At 39.0% G+C, this 17,613-nt stretch overlaps 1 protein-coding gene and 1 pseudogene across 1 annotated transcript in view; one reads left to right on the plus strand and one right to left on the minus strand.

The window, feature by feature from the left end:
• The window catches only part of LOC102825681, a 17,165-nt pseudogene extending 14,169 nt beyond the window's left edge, over positions 1 to 2,996 (minus strand).
• CCDC148 (coiled-coil domain containing 148) overlaps positions 1 to 17,613 on the plus strand; it is a 396,419-nt gene that overhangs the window by 270,332 nt on the left and 108,474 nt on the right. The gene's annotated exons all lie outside the window — the stretch shown is intronic.

Below are 17,613 nucleotides of genomic sequence, written 5' to 3' on the forward strand. Positions count from 1 at the left end.
CCCCAAAAGAAAATCACCAAGACATATCAAAATCAAGCTCTCCAAATCAAGAATAAGGAAAAAATCTTGAAAGAAGCTAGGGAAAAGAAAAGTGTTATTTACAAAGGCAAGCAAATAAGATTAAGCTCTGGTCTTTCAGCAGAAACCACGCAGGCAAGAAAGCAATGGGGTGACCTATATAAAACCCTAAAAGAAAAAAACCTGCCAACTAAAAATCATCTACCAAGTAAAGCTGTCAATCAAACATGATGATCTAATAAAAACATTCCAGGACAAACAGAAGCTAAGGAACTTTGTCAAAGCCAACCCACCACTTCAAAACACTATAAAGAAGTTCTTTGGACTGAGATCCAACAAGAACAGACAACAACCAGAGATTGACATACGTGGCAACACCACCCAGAACTCAATTGACAGGTGGAAGAGTCCAGAACAGAACAGAACTATAAGAATGAATTCAGAAAATCTGGGATGTCAGTCTACGATCAAAACAATTGCAATGGAAAGAAAGTAAAAATATAGGAACAGAGACCCAGGTGATGAGAAGGTCAGGCAGATTGCAGGGTAAAATAGACTGTTTTAAATGGAGGAAAAAGTTAACAGAATGTAGGGTAACTTCAAAGAAAATTCATACTTCACAACAAACAAAGAAAATGAAAATCCAAAAAGAACATGGAAACATTAAAAATAGGAAGCTTAAGGAAAGATACCCATAATAAAAGAAAGAAAGAAAAAATTATTTGTTGTTTGTCATGGGTGGGAGGGTAGAGCACAGGTTAGGGGATAGAAACATCATAGTTCAGGTGTAAGGGAGGGCAATACACAAGAAAGTGCCAGGGGGGTGGAAGAACAAGGTAGATTTGGGAACACTGAGGCAGCTTGCATGGGCTAAATGGGACAGAATTAAATAGTGGTGTACGCTCAACCTTGGAACAATATGGCTCTGTGATACAGGGATCAAGGCATGGGTGAAAGAGGGGAAATAATGTTAAGATGCTTGACTGTCTTAAGAATGTTTGCTTTCCTTTCCTGTTATAGTAAAATAGATACTTAAGTGGGATAGAAAGGAAGATTGGGAAACATGATTACAGAAAACTTGTAAGCCCATCTTCAGCCTATAACTGACTGGAATACCTAAAAGAGGTTCTAGAAATTCCCCAGTGAAATAGGCTTCTTGCAGTATAGCACCTTAGGTAGAATTCTGAGCCTCATCCAGAACCTTCTGAGGTGGGACAGTTATACTAGAAAAGACATACAGACCAACCTGGAGTGGTTAGAGGAACAGAAGATACTTTTTGAAAGAAAGACCAACAGGAAAAATCGAAAATAAAAATGGCAGTCTGATTGGCTACTACAAGAACAAGCAATTTGTTCCCCGGGGAGACAAGTAATCAATTCCCTTCAGGACCAGCTCTCCTCCAAGACTGAAACTCAAAGGGAACACATGAGCAGGCATGTAAGCTTACTGGCAACCATGGTGTACTGGTGAATGGAAGAGGGGAAAAGGCAGCAATGAAGATATGGACTTAGATCGACCATGTTCCATAGACTCCCATCAACCTGGAAATGACAGATAGAAGAGGAAGGGCTGGCTGGTCCAAAGTTTGGTGAGACTTGAGGACTCCTAAGCCCATGGACAAGGACCTAGCCACGGAGGGTTAGAGCTGATGCGTTTAGCTGCTATGTAGTGAGGGGAGATGCACAAGAATGCCCAAACTTCCAGATAGGGCATGCCAGAGCAGGAGCAGGATCAGAAAAGCACTCCCACCACAGAGGTCTGACCAGTCGTCGGAGTTAAAGGTGTGAACATTTTCCCCCTGTTCATTGGTCCCATTTGACCTAGCCCCAATGGCTTGATGATCAAAACCCTAATAGCAGAAGATAAACAAATTTGATAAAGGAAACAAGTGTAAATTGCTATGATTTGATGATCTTGACCTATACTTATGGATGTAGTGGCTCAAAATACCAACTGAGAGAAAAGGAGTCTTCAAGCCTGTCCCTTTTGTATGCAGGGTTGATAGGGACGGGCAACTTAATCATTGGCTACCTAAAATGGGGGGACTATAAAGGCCCAAAGTGGCTGGCTTACAAGTTTCAAGAAGGAATTTAGTTTCAGAGTACAGGGGAAGGTAGAATCCAAACTGAGTAGTGTTCATCTTGTGAACAGGTCTAGTGAAAGGAGATGGGGAAAAGATTCTTATGATTAAATAGTGAATAATTTTTATCATGACTAATTGCAATTGTCACAACTGTAAAGGTAGAAGTTTTATAATTTAAAGAGGGGAGTAGTTAATCTTATAGTCCAGGAACAGAGGATCCTAGGACCACCAAGAAAGAAGAGCATGAGTGTAATGTGGGACCCTATCCAGAGAAGCAGTGGCACCAGAGATGGAGGCAGAGATGAGGACATGGAAAGAGAGGGCAGCTGAGGACTCTAGACTCATAGAAAGGGAAAGGCTGTGTGCTGGTGGCCAGGAGATAGCCTTGCAGAATGTGCCCTTGGGTTGTTTAAATGATTATATATTCCTGAGTGTTTTTGTGTACATCAAAACCCCTCACAAAAACCCCAAAGGGACTGATTAGAAGCAAATACTGTTAAATGGTGATGCATGGAGAGGATTGTAATAATTGCAATGATACAAAATATGATAGGATGAGTGCAAAATTGATGTTCTCCCATGTAAACTATCATTCAAGGCACAACAAAAGCTTTTAAAAATATATATATACACATGTATTCATACAATGACAAATACACAGTGTGACTTTGAGATTAATCTTCTGATCCTCTCAGTGGGGTATTGATGAAGTCTTTAGCTTGGGAAAGAGAGGTTAGGGAAATTCTTCTGCCCTTATTCATGCCTCACCTTGCTCTTATTTCCTGGTCCTATGTCCACAAATGGTTCTGTGTCTGTCCTTACACTGGTCCGTGCTGGTCTGACTACTCCAAGTAGTAGTGATCTTATGCTAATAGAAGTTATCAGTTTTGCCATAATTGAGCAAAGTTCACGCCTTAGAGCATAGACTTTGTGTCCTGACTGAGTTCATCAACCCTTTTCCTATTACAATTTCTCTATCTTTTCGGCCCTTAATTGCTATTGCATGCATTTGCACACTGCAGGAGCTGCAGGATATGGAACTGTCCTCAGCAATTTCCCTCACATGACTGTTACTGATTGCCTTTCATTTCCAGTGAATGCTCTGCGGTGGCAGAGGGAGGGAGAAAAAAGAACTTTCTAAAACCACACATCCTCTAGCAGAAAGACCCGTTAGAAGTGGTACCTCCTGGTTCTGGTCCAGTTGTTCTGTGTGTTCCAGATTATTGCTGCTGTGTCTCAACCTTGAACAACACAGTGGCTCCTTGTATAAGGAGGGAGGAAGAGAGAGAGAGACCTTATGGATTTCTGTTAACCTTAAATGACCTAAACTGTAAATATTGTCAGTTTCTGTAATGGATCACTGGGACCAAGTAAATGGCAAAACCAAGCACAGACACTGTGACCACACTCAGTAATACAGCATCATTCAGATGATTAAAATTCTAGCACTTTACAAATTTTAAATAAAATGGAGAAATCTTTAGATTTAAATGAAATTTTAGAATTTTTATAGACTTCTTGGAAGAGCCTGTGTACCCCTATGGACATCATTTTGACCTCTGCTTTAATGTCCAGTCATTCAAATAGTTTGCAAGCTTATGCTTTGCAAAGAAACTGCCGGTTTCTCAGCCTGAAGTATCCCTTTGGGGCTGAGGACCGATCTGTTCGATGGCTTTTTACCCTCTCTTTTGTGGTTCTTTCAATTGCTAACCTTTAGAAATAGGTATTTAGGAGCTCTGGTAGCGTAGTGGTTATGAATCGGGCTGTGAACCGCAAGGTCAGTGGTTGGAAACTGCCAGCTGTTCCACGGGAGAAAGATGAGGCTTTCTGCTACCGTAAAGATTGACAGCCTCGGAAACCCTGGGCAGGGTCGCTATGAGTTGGAACTGACTCCACAGCACATACCAACAACAAATAGGTATTTGCAGTCAAACTCTGAGACAGTGCCTTTGTTTTAATTATTGGTTTTGTTTGGGAATTTCATGAACTACCCAAAAGATAGGAACTACAAAACTTAATAGGCAAATAAACTATGAGGGTATTATGATGGTTGAGAGGGAAACAAAAAAATTAATACAAGGGGCTTCAAAAATTTTGTGAGAAAATGGAATTGGAAGATAATAGAATTTTTCTACATGCAATTTGAGTCCTGTATTGATTATATATATGTTGTTGTTGTTAAGTGCTGTAGAGTCAGTTCTGACTCATAGCAACCCTGTATGGGGTTTTTGAGGGATGGCTGGTGGGTTTGAACCACCTACCTTAAGGTTCAAATTGATCTTGTGGTCGAGTACTTATCCTGAAGTGCCACACCAGGATTTCTATTATAGATATTGTTGTTGTTAAGTGCTGTCAAGTCGATTCCAACTCATAGTGATCCTGTTTCTGAGGAACGGCTGATGAGTTTGAACTGCCGACCTTGTGGTCCAGTGCTTATCCTACAGCACCACACCATCACTCAAAAACAAAAAAACCCCACAAGTGTTCAGATATCTTTTCTGAAGATTTAAGGACAGTCCTCTGAATAATATTATATGATAAAGAAATTAAAGCTGGATGAGAGGTTTCCCAAAATAAATTTAATATCATCGAATAAAAATGTTCACAACAGTACTTGTTTCCATACTAAAATTTGAAAATAAACATTAGAGTAAGCTTAATAATTGCTTGTTTAAAACCTTCTTACATGTCAGTGCCCATTGAGTCCACTCTCAGTATATGAAAGAAAATGTAGGATGTAATCCAGGGAATAATCCAAGAAGCACATTTTTCTGGTTTCCATTTTTTTTTCCCCTCCAAGTTTTCACTGTGACTTGAGTGAAACTATACAAGACAGATCATCAGTTTTACATTCAACTGTCTTTTAAAAGGAGCTCTGGTAGTATAGTGTTTTCAAAAGTGGGCTGCTAACCATAAGGTCAGCAGTTCAAATCTAACAGCTGCTCTGTGGGAGAAAGATGAGGCTATCTGCTTCTGTAAAGATTTACAGTCTTGGAAACCCTATACAGATTTGCTCTGAGTCGGAACTGACTCAATGGCATACAAGTACCACCACTACTGTCTTTTAAAAGTAAAAAAAGTCACTAGAAGTTATACACACACAAAAAAGAAAGAGTGGAAAAACTGATGGCACTCCCTTCCTATCTTTTGTTAGGACATAATCTTAAGAAAAAGTCAGATGAAAAATAAAGAAGTCTGAATGGGCTTCTGATTATCTCCCAGATATACAAGGGAGCTTAAAAATTTTTGTGGAAAAATCTACAATTTTTTTATTCTAATTTTCCACAAATCTTTTGAAGCCTCTAGTATTTTAAAGGAAGAGCCTTAAAAATTCGTGTAGGTGTCAGTTTTTTGGCTGTGTTTTCTGAGTAGGTGCTGATAGTTCTTGGTGATTTGATTTAAGTTATAGACATATATATAGTGCTTGCTATGTGTAAACCACTGTTTTATGTTCATTTTTATCTTCTTAACAACCCTAAGGAGGATGCACCTTTATTGTCCATATTTTAAAGGTGAAGAAAATGAGACACATAAAGGTTACATAACTTCTCCCAAAGTGACACAACCATATGGTTAGAAAAATTAGGATGAACCCTAATTAAATCCATAGCTCATGATTTTAAACATTATGCTATGCTGCCCATCATTGTGATTTCTGTATGCTGTTATTTTTGTAATTAATCAATTTTAAGAAAGCTCTGTTTAAACCATGGGTTTCAGATCATTTGAATATATTTGGTTCTGGCCTGGTTCATTGTTGTTGCTGTTGTTAAGTGCTACTGAGTAGGTTCCAACTCAGAGTGACCTTATTATGCATAGCAGAACGAAACACTGCCTGGACCTGCGCCATTCTACAATTGTTAAGCTTGAGCCCATTGCTGCTGCCACTGTGCCAATCCATCTTGTTGGGGGTTTTCTTCTTTTTCACTGACCATTTATTTTTCCCAGGATGATGTCCTTCTCCAGGTACTGGTCCCTCCTTATAATATGTCCAAAATATGAGATATGGAATCTCACCACCCTGGCTTCTAAAGGGCATTTTGGCTATAATTCTTCCAACACAGATTTGTTTGTTCTTGTATCAGTCCATGGTACTTTTAATATTCTTCTCCAATGCCATAATTCAAATGTATTAATTCTTCTATGTTCTTCTTTACTCATTGTCCAAGTTTCAAATGCATATGAAGTGACTGAAAATACCATGACTTGGATTGGGCACATCTTAGTGCTAAAACTGACATCTTTGCTCTTCAACACCTTAAAGAGCTCTTATGCAGCAAATTTGCCTAATGTAATACATTTTTTGATTTCTTGACTGCTGTTTCCATGAGTGTTGATATTGATCCAAGCAAAATGAAGTTGTTCACAACTTCAATCTTTTCTCCGCTTGTCATATGTTATTTATTAGTCCAATGGTGAGGATTTTTGTTTTCTTTATATTGAGGTGCAACACATACTGAAAGCTGTGATCTATCATCTTCATCAATATTTTTAAGACCTCTTCACTTTCAGCAAGCAAGTTTCTATTATCTGAAGATCCCAGGATGTTAGTCTTCTCCCATGTTCTACTTCATATATTCCAACTTCTTGGATTATGTGTTCACCGTACTGATTGAATAAGTATGGTGAAAGAATACAACTCTGACATACACCTTTCCTGAGAAATGCCTATTAATATATCAGGCCTGAACCTCCCTTATGAAATCTAAACATATATTCAACTGCCATTTGGACATCTCTACTTGTATATCTACCACCTGTCTGTCAGCTTGTTGTGGTATGGTGGCTTCATGTTGCTGTGACTCTGGAAGCTATGCAACAGGTATTTTAAATACCAGCAGGGTCAGCCATGCAGGATAGATTTCAGCTGAGCTTAATGATGATGAAGACAGACTATGAAGAAGGAGCGATGGACTACTTCTGAATATTTAGTCACTGAAGAACACTGTCAGTACTAGAATATTGAATATTGAATATGATGAAGTGAACCAGAATATTGTCAGATATAGTGCTGGAAGATGAGCCCCTCAGGTTGGAAGACACTAAAAATATGACTAGGGAAGAGTGGCCTCTTTAAATTAGAGTTGACTGTGATGACACAAATGAAGCTAAGCCTTCGGTAATTTTATCTGATGGGGCACAACTGAAAATTAAACATCCATTAATAATTGGAACATGAATGTATGAAGTATGAATCTAGGAAAATTTGAAATTGTAAAAAATGAAATGGAATACAAGACATGGATATCCTAAGCATTAGTGAGCTGAAATGGACTGGTATTAAGCCATTTTGAATCTAACAATCACATGGTTTACTATGTTGGGAATGACAAATTGAAGAGGAATGTGGAGTTGAGTTCATCATCAAAAAGAACATATCAAGATCTGTCTTGAAGTACAACACAGTTTGTGATAGGATAATATCTATACACCTAAAAGAAAGACCAATTATTACTATTATTCAGATTTACACACCAACCAGTAAAACCAGTGATGATGAAATTGAAAAATTCTCATGGTGTGGTGCTGTGGGTTAATGTGTTGCACTTAAAGTCGCTTTGAATAACAAAATCAGAGAACTTCTAGAGGTTCAAGCTGGATTCTGAAGTTGATGTGGAATGAGGAATATCATTGCTGATGTCAGATGGATATTGGCTGAACGCAGAGAGTACCGGAAAGAAGTTTACGTGTGTTTTTTTTTTTTGACCACACAAAGCCTTTCGAATGTGTGGATCATTACAAACTGTGGACAACATTGCATGGAATGAGTTCTGGAATACTAAATTGTGCTCAAGAGGTGCCTGTACATAGAGCAAGAGGCAGTTGTTCAAACAGAACAAGGGAACACGGAATGGATTAAAATTAGGAAAGGTATGCACCAGCGTTGTATGCTTTCACCATACATATTCAATCTGTATGCTGAACAAATAATCCGAAAAGCTGGATTGTATGGAGAAAAACTTGGCATTAGGAATGGAGAAAGACTCATTAACAACTTGTGATATGCAAATGATACACCCTTACTTGCTGAAAGTGAAGAGGACTTAAACTTCTGGGGAAGATTAAAGGCCACAACCTTCAGTAGGGTTGCATATTAATGAAAAGAAAACAAAAATCCTCACCATTGGACGAATAAACAACATCCCGATAAATAGAGAAAAGATTGAAATTGTCAAAGACTTAAGTTTGCTCTCATCAACCATCAACACTCTTAGAAGCAGCAGTCAAGAAAACAAACAATGCATTGCATTAGGCAAATCAGCACAAGACCTCTTTAAACTGTTGAAGAGCATAGATGTCAATTTGAGGACTAAGGTGTGCCTGATCCAAGCCATGGTATTCGCAATAATCTCATATGCATCTGCAAGTTGGACAATAAATAAGGAAGACTGTAGGAGAATTCATGCATTTGAGTTACAGTGTTGGAGGAGAATATTGAAACTACCGTGGACATGGACTATCAAAAGAACAAACAGATCTGTGTTGGGAGAAGTACAGCCAGAATGCACCTTAGAAGATAGGATGGCCAGACTTCCATCTCTCATACTTCAAACATATTATCAGGTGGGACCAGTCACTGGAGAAGGATATCATGGTTGATAAAATGGAAGATCGGAGAAAAAGAGGAAGACTTCTAATTAGATAATCACAGTAGCGGCAGCAATGGGCTCAGGCTTAGCAATGATTGTGAGTTGGTATAGGATGAGGTGGTGTTTTGTTCTGTTGTGCATAGGGTCCGTATGAGTCAGTGCTGACTCGATGACACCTAACAACAACAACTTGGATATCTAATATGTTCTTCAATGTAAGATTCTCAAACTGCATTGTTTCCCCTTCCTTCCCCAATGTTCCTTTTCTTGGAAAATGCAAACTGTTCTTTCAGTGTTGAGGGCAAAAGCCTTAGTGTGTGTTTTTTTTTACTCCCTTTTACTCCTCACACCCCTATTTCTATACCCTTACTTACTGGTATGGATAGAAGGCTGTGCCTTCAAAATATGACAGGCTTTAAAGTTTGTGCAACTCTAGAATGAAAAGATAATCAAGTTTCCCCACAAACTTTTGAAGCCCCCTCATGTATGCCAGACTGCAAAGCCATTTGAACTGCAAGGTTGGTGGTTCAAGCTCACCAGCTGCTCCTTCGAAACCCTATACAGGGTCGCTATGGGTCAGAATCAACTCGATGGCACTTAACAACAACAACATGTAATAAGTAATCAATTTCTCTGCCTCCTCCCTTTCCATCACCACCGCCCCATCCCATGTCATGTCACTCATCTGTTGAACACATGTCAGTACTTTCTGTGTCACTAGGAATAAAACCAAGAGTCTTGGCAATACATACAGGAAGGCCCTTCATGATCTATCTCCTTTCATTCCACCCAATACTGCTTGGATCCCATGTGCTACCACTTTCCCCTTCTCTTACTCAGCTCCTCCTCCTTAAACATGCTTAGCACATGACTGCCTTAGCACATTTGCACTTGCTCTTCCCTTTGCTTGGAACTCTCTTCTCCTAGAAATCTGCAGCACTTCTTATCTCACTTCATTCAAGATTCTCAAATGCCATCTTATTGGATGGATTTCTTTGGTTGACTTAAAATAGCATTCTCTTTCCAAGTCACACATTAATCCTGTTTATTTTTTCTTCTTATTAACTTCTCTACCATCTGTATATGGATGTATATATAAGAGGATGATTTCCTCTTCCCCTTCTAGAACATAAGTCCTATGAAAAAAAGGTAATGTGTCTACTACTTTCTTCATTGCTTTTTTCCCAATGCCTGGCACTTTATGCCTGGCACAGGGTACTCTAAATCCAAATACTTCCATTAAGTGAATGAATGCATTTAATGAATGAGCTGTATTAGATGTTGATGTAGAGAAGAAAACACAACAAACTAGGTGGCCCTAACAAGGTGGATGACCTTGGGCTGTTATATGTAGGCTCTGTGGGATTTTGTCTGCTCAATTGTAAAATGAAGTGTTTGGATTAAATGACTGCAAAAATCATCTCAGCTGTAGGAAGTCATGAGTGAACAACTCTGAGGTTTGATTGCTTTTTACTTTTGACTCTCCCTGACACTTCAAGCTTTGAAATACAACACCCTCAGTATATATACTCCCTTCTTAATGAATAGTGAAAAGAGGGAAATTAAACAAGATTACAGACAAATTCATTTTAGCAATATCAATATATGACATGATCATTATGTAATTTTTCAGTGCCCACAATGAAAATAGACCTTCCTCCTAAAGAAGACATGACAGTTATTTTTTAATCCACCTGACATTTCAATTAAGAGGGATATAACTAATGTGTTTACCCCAGAATACTTTTTTTAGCTCATCATATTATAAAGACATAAGACGACATCATAACAGAAAATAGCTTATTGCCAATATGAGTAGGCAGCTCTGCTATGGAAAAATGCTCCCATAAGTGACTGAACTGAACACCACCTGAAGTACTTACTATGATGTATTTATGCATATAAACATCACCAACTCCCAAGCAATTTATAATAAAATGCATCAATACTATTTTGCTGGATATGTTCCCTTTTCACCTTCATATCTACTCTCTACATTGCTCTTTGACCCAGAGTGATAGTGTAAAGGGGCTTCAAAACGTTCCTGGAAAAATTCCACTACCTCTTGATTCCATTTTTTTCCATGAACTTTTTGTAGCTCCCTCATACGTGAACATGACAAAGAACAAGGGTCTGGGAACTGATGGAATACAAATAGAAATCTTTCAACAAACTGATGCAGCATTAGAGGTACTCACTCATCTGTGCCAAGAAATTTGGAAGATATCTAGCTGGCCAAACTGATTGGAAGAGATTCATAATTGTGTCCATTTCAAAGAGAGGGGACCCAATGGAATACAGAAATCATCACACAATATCATTAATATTGCATGCAAGTAAAATTTACTATACAATTTAAAAATATCTGCAACAGTACATTGACAGGGAACTGCCAGAGATTCAGGCTGGAGTCAGATGAGGTCGTGGAATGAGGAATATCATTGTTGATGCCAGATGGATCTTGGCTGAAAGCAGAGAATACCAGAAAAATGTTTACATGTGCTTTATTGACTACACAAAGGCTTTTGATTGTGTGGATCATGACAAGCTATGGACAACATTGCAGAGAATTGTGCTCATGGGGAACCTGTAATTAGGCTAAGAGGGAGCTGTTCAAACAGAACAAGGGAACACTGAATGGTTTAAAATTAGGAAAGGTGTGGACGAGGGTTGTATTCTTTCACCATACTAATTCTGTCTGTACACTGAGCAAATGATCTGAGAAACTGGATTATATGAAGAAGAACGTGGCAACAGAATTAGAGGAAGACTTGTTAACAACCTGTGATATGTAGATGATACAACCTTGTTTGCTGAAAGCAAAGAGGACTTAAAATGTTGATGAAGATAACAGACCCCAACCTTTGGTATGGGTAACACCTCAGCATAAAGAAAACAAAATTCCTCACCGCTGGTACATTAAATAACATCATGATACATGTAGAAAAAAGTGAAGCTTTCAATGACTTCATTGAACCCCTCATGGAAGCAACAGTCAAGAAATCAAACAACGTATTGCATTAGGCAAACCTGCTGCACATGACCTCTTTAAGGTGTTCAAGAGTCAAGAAGTCAGTTTGAGGACTAAGGTCTACCTGACCTAAACCATGGTATTTTCAATAACCTCATAGGCATTGAAAGTTGGACAATGACTGGGGAAGATCAAAGAAGACTTAATGCATTTGAGTTATGGTGTTGAAGGAGAATATTGAAAGTACCATAGACCACCAAAAGAACAAACAAATCTGTGTTGGAAGTACAGTCAGAATGCTCCTTAGAAGTTAGGATGGCCAGACTTCGTCTCTCATACTTTGGACATATTATCAGGAGGAACAAGTCCCTAAAGAAGGACATAATGCTTGGTAAAGTGGAGGGTCACTGAAGAAGAGGAAGGCCCCCAATGAGTTGGCTGGATACAGTGGTAGTAGCAATGGGTTCAAGCATGGTAGAGATTGTGAAGTTGGAGCAAATCCAGGCAATGTTTTGTTCTGTTGTGCATGTCACTATGAGTCGGTACCAGCTCAATGGCACTTAACAACAACAACTCATATGTGATGTATGGAGTATATTAGATGTGTCCCTTGTTGTTAAATGCCATGGAGTTGGTTCCAAGGAGCAGCCGGTGAACTTAAACCACTGACCTTGCAGTTCTAACGGACCCTGCATCTAGCACATTAACCTGCAGTGCCACACTAGGCCTCCCTTATCCTCTTGCTTTAGTTGGGCTTAGACAAACTGGAATATTGGAGATCAGGGTGAGTGAGGAAAATGAGGCTGGGATCATTATTTCCCAATTCCTTCCCCTATAGAGTTGTGCTCACTAACTGTGCACTCCACTAAAATTCCTAGTCCCTGTCAGGGGACCCTCGCCACACAGGTCTTTGGAATTACCCTCAGGTCTAGAGGTGGTAAAGAAGTCTGATTACTGAACAATCCCTTGTGTTTTCCCTGTATTTGAACACACCTTTGTTAATTATCCCTTGTTTCCTGCCTTTCGAATCATCCCAATTTTGAGTGTGACACTTATTTTCTACTGAAAATCATTCAAATAGAGAATCAGCAAGAAAATAAGAAATTAGAGATGAGACTATAGTTATATCAGGAAACTTAGACAAAAGAAGGGTGCAGTAGTTGAACATGGCCAAAGTTAAAAAGAGGTATACCATTCCTATTTGCTCTGCATATCAGGGGAAGTCAGTGTAAATTGGAAGTGGCACATCTACCCAATGAATAATGTTTTCAATAGGAGTTTTTAAAAAGAGTCAAAATCAATCCTTACATGATATTTTATTAATTTTTATAATGTCTGTGGCATAAAGGTACACCATTAATCTGTGAAACTTTTATTTAGAAAGTGAAATTAATGCCTTATGCAGGGCAATAAAAAGTAACACTACTATACACAGTTATGCACAGTATTCTTGTCATCTGTCTTGATATAGGAATAGAGTTTGGAGACTTCAGAAAAGATAGTAATAATGTCCCTAGCATATTCCTTCCAAATACTGGTTTCCTCAGCCAAATTTTAAAATAACATTGTACTGTGTTTTTGGCACCTAAGTTTACACAGCAAATTAGATTCCCATTTAACAATTTTTATACAAATTATTCTGTGCCACTAGTTACAATTTCAAATGTGTCAGCATTCTCATTATTTCCGTTATGTTCTGTTTCCATTGATCTAGCTTTGTTTTGGATAAAAGTTGACCATTTGGTCAAAAGAGAAATTTATGGGTCATGACAAAGAAATGGCTCACACAGTTGAAGAGGTGGGTCTGTGGGTCAGATGTCAGCCGGGCTGATGGACCAAGACTGACAGTTTAGATGACAGACATGCAGGTTGGGCAGATCAGATAGTATAGGAAACCATATAGAGCAGTTCTGTTCTGTTCTGTCCTGTGCTAACAACTCCCAGGATTGGTTTAGGTAAATGTTGATTATTTGATTTGTTGTTGTTGTGGTGTGCCTTCAAGTCAGTTCAGGCACACAGTGGCTCTTGGGTTTCTGAGGAGTGACTGGTGAGTTTGAACCACCAATCTTAGAGTCAAACTGACCTTGAGGTCTAGTGCTTATCCTTCAGTGCCACACCAGGACTCCAGTTGATTTGTAAGCGAGCACATTACTCATGGATGATTTTGTTTATTTCATAAGCTATCTATTATTTGAGTAAAAAGTGACCCCCAAAATAGCTTTACTTCCAAGTTCAAAGGGTAGCTTAGAGCAATATTCTCAGAGGTTACTCTCGTTTCCATTGGTCTGTTGGTATAATAGACCAATAGACCAAATAGTCCATTCCAAGGAGACGCGATCCAACGGAATGTGGAAATCATCAAACAATCTCTTTGATATCCCATGTGAATAAAGTTTTACTAAAGGTAATACAGAAATGGCTGCAAGTATACATTGACAGAGAACTTCCAGAGGTTCAAGCCGAATTCAGAAGAGGCCGTGGAATGAGGGATATCATTGCTGATGTCCGATGGACCTTGGCTGAAAGCAGAGAATATCAGAAAGATGTTTACCTGTGCTTTATTAACTACACAAAGGCTTTCAATTGTGTGGCTCATGACAAACTATGGACAATGTTGCAAAATATGAGTGTTCCTGGACACTTAATTTTGCTCATGAGGAATCTGTACTTGGACCAAGAGGCAGTTCTTCGAACAGAACATGGGAACACTGAATGGTTTAAAATGAAGAAAGGTGTGCAATAGGGTTGTATTCTTTCACCATACTTATTCAACCTGTATGCTGAGCAAATAATCCAAGAAGCTGGGTTATGTGAAGAAAAATGTGGCATCAGGATTGGAGGAAGACTCATTAACAACCTGCGATATGCAGATGATATAACCCTGCTTGCTGAAAGTAAAGAGGACAAAACATTTATTGATGAAGATCAAAGAGCACAGCCTTCGGTATGGATTACATCTCATTGTAAAGAAAACAAAAATCCTCACCACTGGACCAATAAACAACATTTTTATCAATGGAGAAAAGATTGAAGTTGTCAAGGACTTCATTTTCTTGGATCAACTATCAACGCTCATGGAAGCAGCAGTCAAGAAATCAAATGATGTATTGCATTAGGCAAATCTGCTGCACAGGAACTTTTTAAAGTATTGAAGAGCAAAGATGTCAGCTTGAGAACCTGACCCAAGCCATGGTATTTTCAATAACCTCATGTGCAAGAAAAAGCTGGACATTAAATAAGGAAGACCATAGAAGAATTGATGCATTTGAGTTATGGTGTTGGAGGAGAATACTGAAAGTGCCATGGGCTGCCAAAAGAACCAATAGATCCGTGTTGGGAGAAGTGCAACCAGAGTGCTCCTTGGAGTCCTTGGAGGCCAGAATGACCAACCTTCATCTCTCATACTTCGGACATATTGTCAGGAGGGACCAGTCACTGGAGATGGATATCATGTTTGGTAAGGTGGAGGGTCATAGAAATAGAGGAAGACCCCAACGAGATGGTTTGCCCAAGTAGCAGCATCAATGGACTCAAGCATGGCAACAGTAGTGAGGTTGGCCCAGGATTGGGAAGTCGCTATGAGTATTGACTCAATGGCACCTAACAACAACAAATTGGTATAAGGTTTGGCCACTTTTTAGGCATTTGGATTTAGCCCTACATTTTTCTCCCATTCTATCTGGTATCTTCTTTTGTGTCCCTGGTCAGAGTGGTAAGTAGTAGAAACCATGCACCATAAAGTTCTGATCTCAGGTTAGAAGAAGTTATGTGGACTAGATTCTTCTTTAAGCCTTAGATTTCCTTCATTCTCTTTTGTTCAGTATGAGTAGAGACTAATAGTTGTATCTTAAATGGCTACTGCAAACTTTTGACTCCACATGCTAGTCACCAAACTAGGGTGTGAAGCATTATCTTAATGAATGTTATGCCTGTTGACTAAGTTTCCCCTAATCATCCTGACTTTTTTTTAACATACTTTTAAATCATAAAGTATTTTATTTAAAAGTATACAAGATAAAGTAGACATCACCCCAAACTCTAAACTGCTACCAAAATAAAGTTATTAACAATGTTCTAAACTCTTCTTTTTATATACACAGGGATTTTAACTTACTTGAAATTGAATTAATTTGACTTTTTTTCACTTATTAAGATCTATTTCATGTTTTTTTTCTATTTTCCTACAACATAATTTTCAGTAGTTGCATAATGTTTTATCATGTGGGATAGTATCTTAACAGTGTATCATTTCTGAGAAGTTATATTGTCTATGAAGACAAGTGCTCAGTTGCTAATCCATATAGCAGAGGTTCTAAGCCATCAGTCTCTCCATAAGGGAAAGATATGGCAGACCACTGCTATAGAAATTAACAGCCTTGGAATCCCTAAATTGTTGTTGTTAAGAGCTGTCAAGTTGGTCCCAACTTATAATGACCCTGTATAGAATTTCCGAGGAGCAGCTGGTGAGTTTGCACTTGTGGTTAGCAGCCCAGACCTTATTTTGAAGTACTACACCAGGAGTCCTGAAAAGCCTATGGTGGTTATGTGCCATGGAGTCACTTCCAACTCACAGAGACCCTGTATAGGTTTTCTAATATTGTAAATATTTACGGGAGCAGAAAGTCTCATTTTTCCTTCAAGAAGCAGCTGGTAGATTCAAACTGCTGACTTTGCAGTTAGAAGACCAACTCATAACCCACTACATTACCAGACTCCTGGAAACCCTATGTTGTTGTTGTTAGGTGCCATCGAATCAGTACCGACTCATAGCGACCTTATGCACAGCAGAACGAAACACTGTCCAATCTGGGCCAACCTCACTAGTGTTGCCATAGTTGAGTACTTGAGTCCATAGATGATGCCACTTGACCAATCCATCTCGTTGGGTGTCTTCCTCTATTTCTCTGACCTTCCACCTTACTAAACATGATATCCCTCTCCAGCGACTGGTCCCTCCTGACAATTTGCCCGAAGTATGAGAGACAAAGTTTGGCCAGCTTGGCCTCCAAGGAGCACTCTGGCTGCACTTCTTCCAACATGGATCTGTTGGTTCTATGGGCAGCCCATGGCCCCTTCAGTATTCTCCAACACCATAACTCAAAAGTATCAATTCTTCTATGGTCTTCCTTATTCACTGCTGAGCTTTCGCAGGCATATGAGATTATTGGAAATACCATGGCTTGGGTCAGGGGCACCTTAGTCCTCAAGCTTACATCTTTGCTCTTCAACACTTTAAAAAGGTCTTGTGCAGCAGATTTGCCAAATGCAATATGTCGTTTGATTGCTTGACTGCTGCTTCCATGAGTGTTGATAGCTGATCCAAGAAGAATTAAATCGTTGACAACTTCAATCTTTTCTCCGTTGATAAGAATGTTGTTTATTGGTCCAGTGGTGAAGATTTTCATCTTCTTTACAATGAGATGCAATCCATATCGAAAGCTGTGCTTTTTGATCTTCATCAGTAAATGTTTTAAGTTCTCTTCATTTTCAGCAAGCAATGTTCTATCATCTGCATATGGCAGGTTGTTAATGAGTCTTCCTTCAATCCTGATGCCATGTTTTTCTTCATATAACCCAGTTTCTTGGATTATTTGCTCAGCATACAGGTAGAATAAGTATGGTGAAAGAATACAACCTTGTGGCACACCTTTCTTCACCAGTGTTCCCATGTTCTGTTTGAAGAACTGCCCCTTGGTCCAAGTACAGATTCCTCATGAGCACAATTAAGTATCCCGGGACACTCATACTTCACAATGTTGTCCATAGCTTGTCATGATCCACACAATCGATAGCCTTTGCATAGTAAAGAAAGCACAGGTAAACATCTTTCTGATATTCTCTGCTTTTAGCCAAGATCCATAGGAAATCAGCAATGATATCCCTCATTCCACGGCCTCTTCTGAATTCTGCTTGAGCCTCTGGAAGTTCTCTGTCAATGTATGCTTGCAGC

This window comes from Chrysochloris asiatica, unplaced genomic scaffold (genome assembly GCF_000296735.1).
Source record: "Chrysochloris asiatica unplaced genomic scaffold, ChrAsi1.0 scaffold00181, whole genome shotgun sequence".
In the NCBI taxonomy this organism is placed as follows: domain Eukaryota; kingdom Metazoa; phylum Chordata; class Mammalia; order Afrosoricida; family Chrysochloridae; genus Chrysochloris; species Chrysochloris asiatica.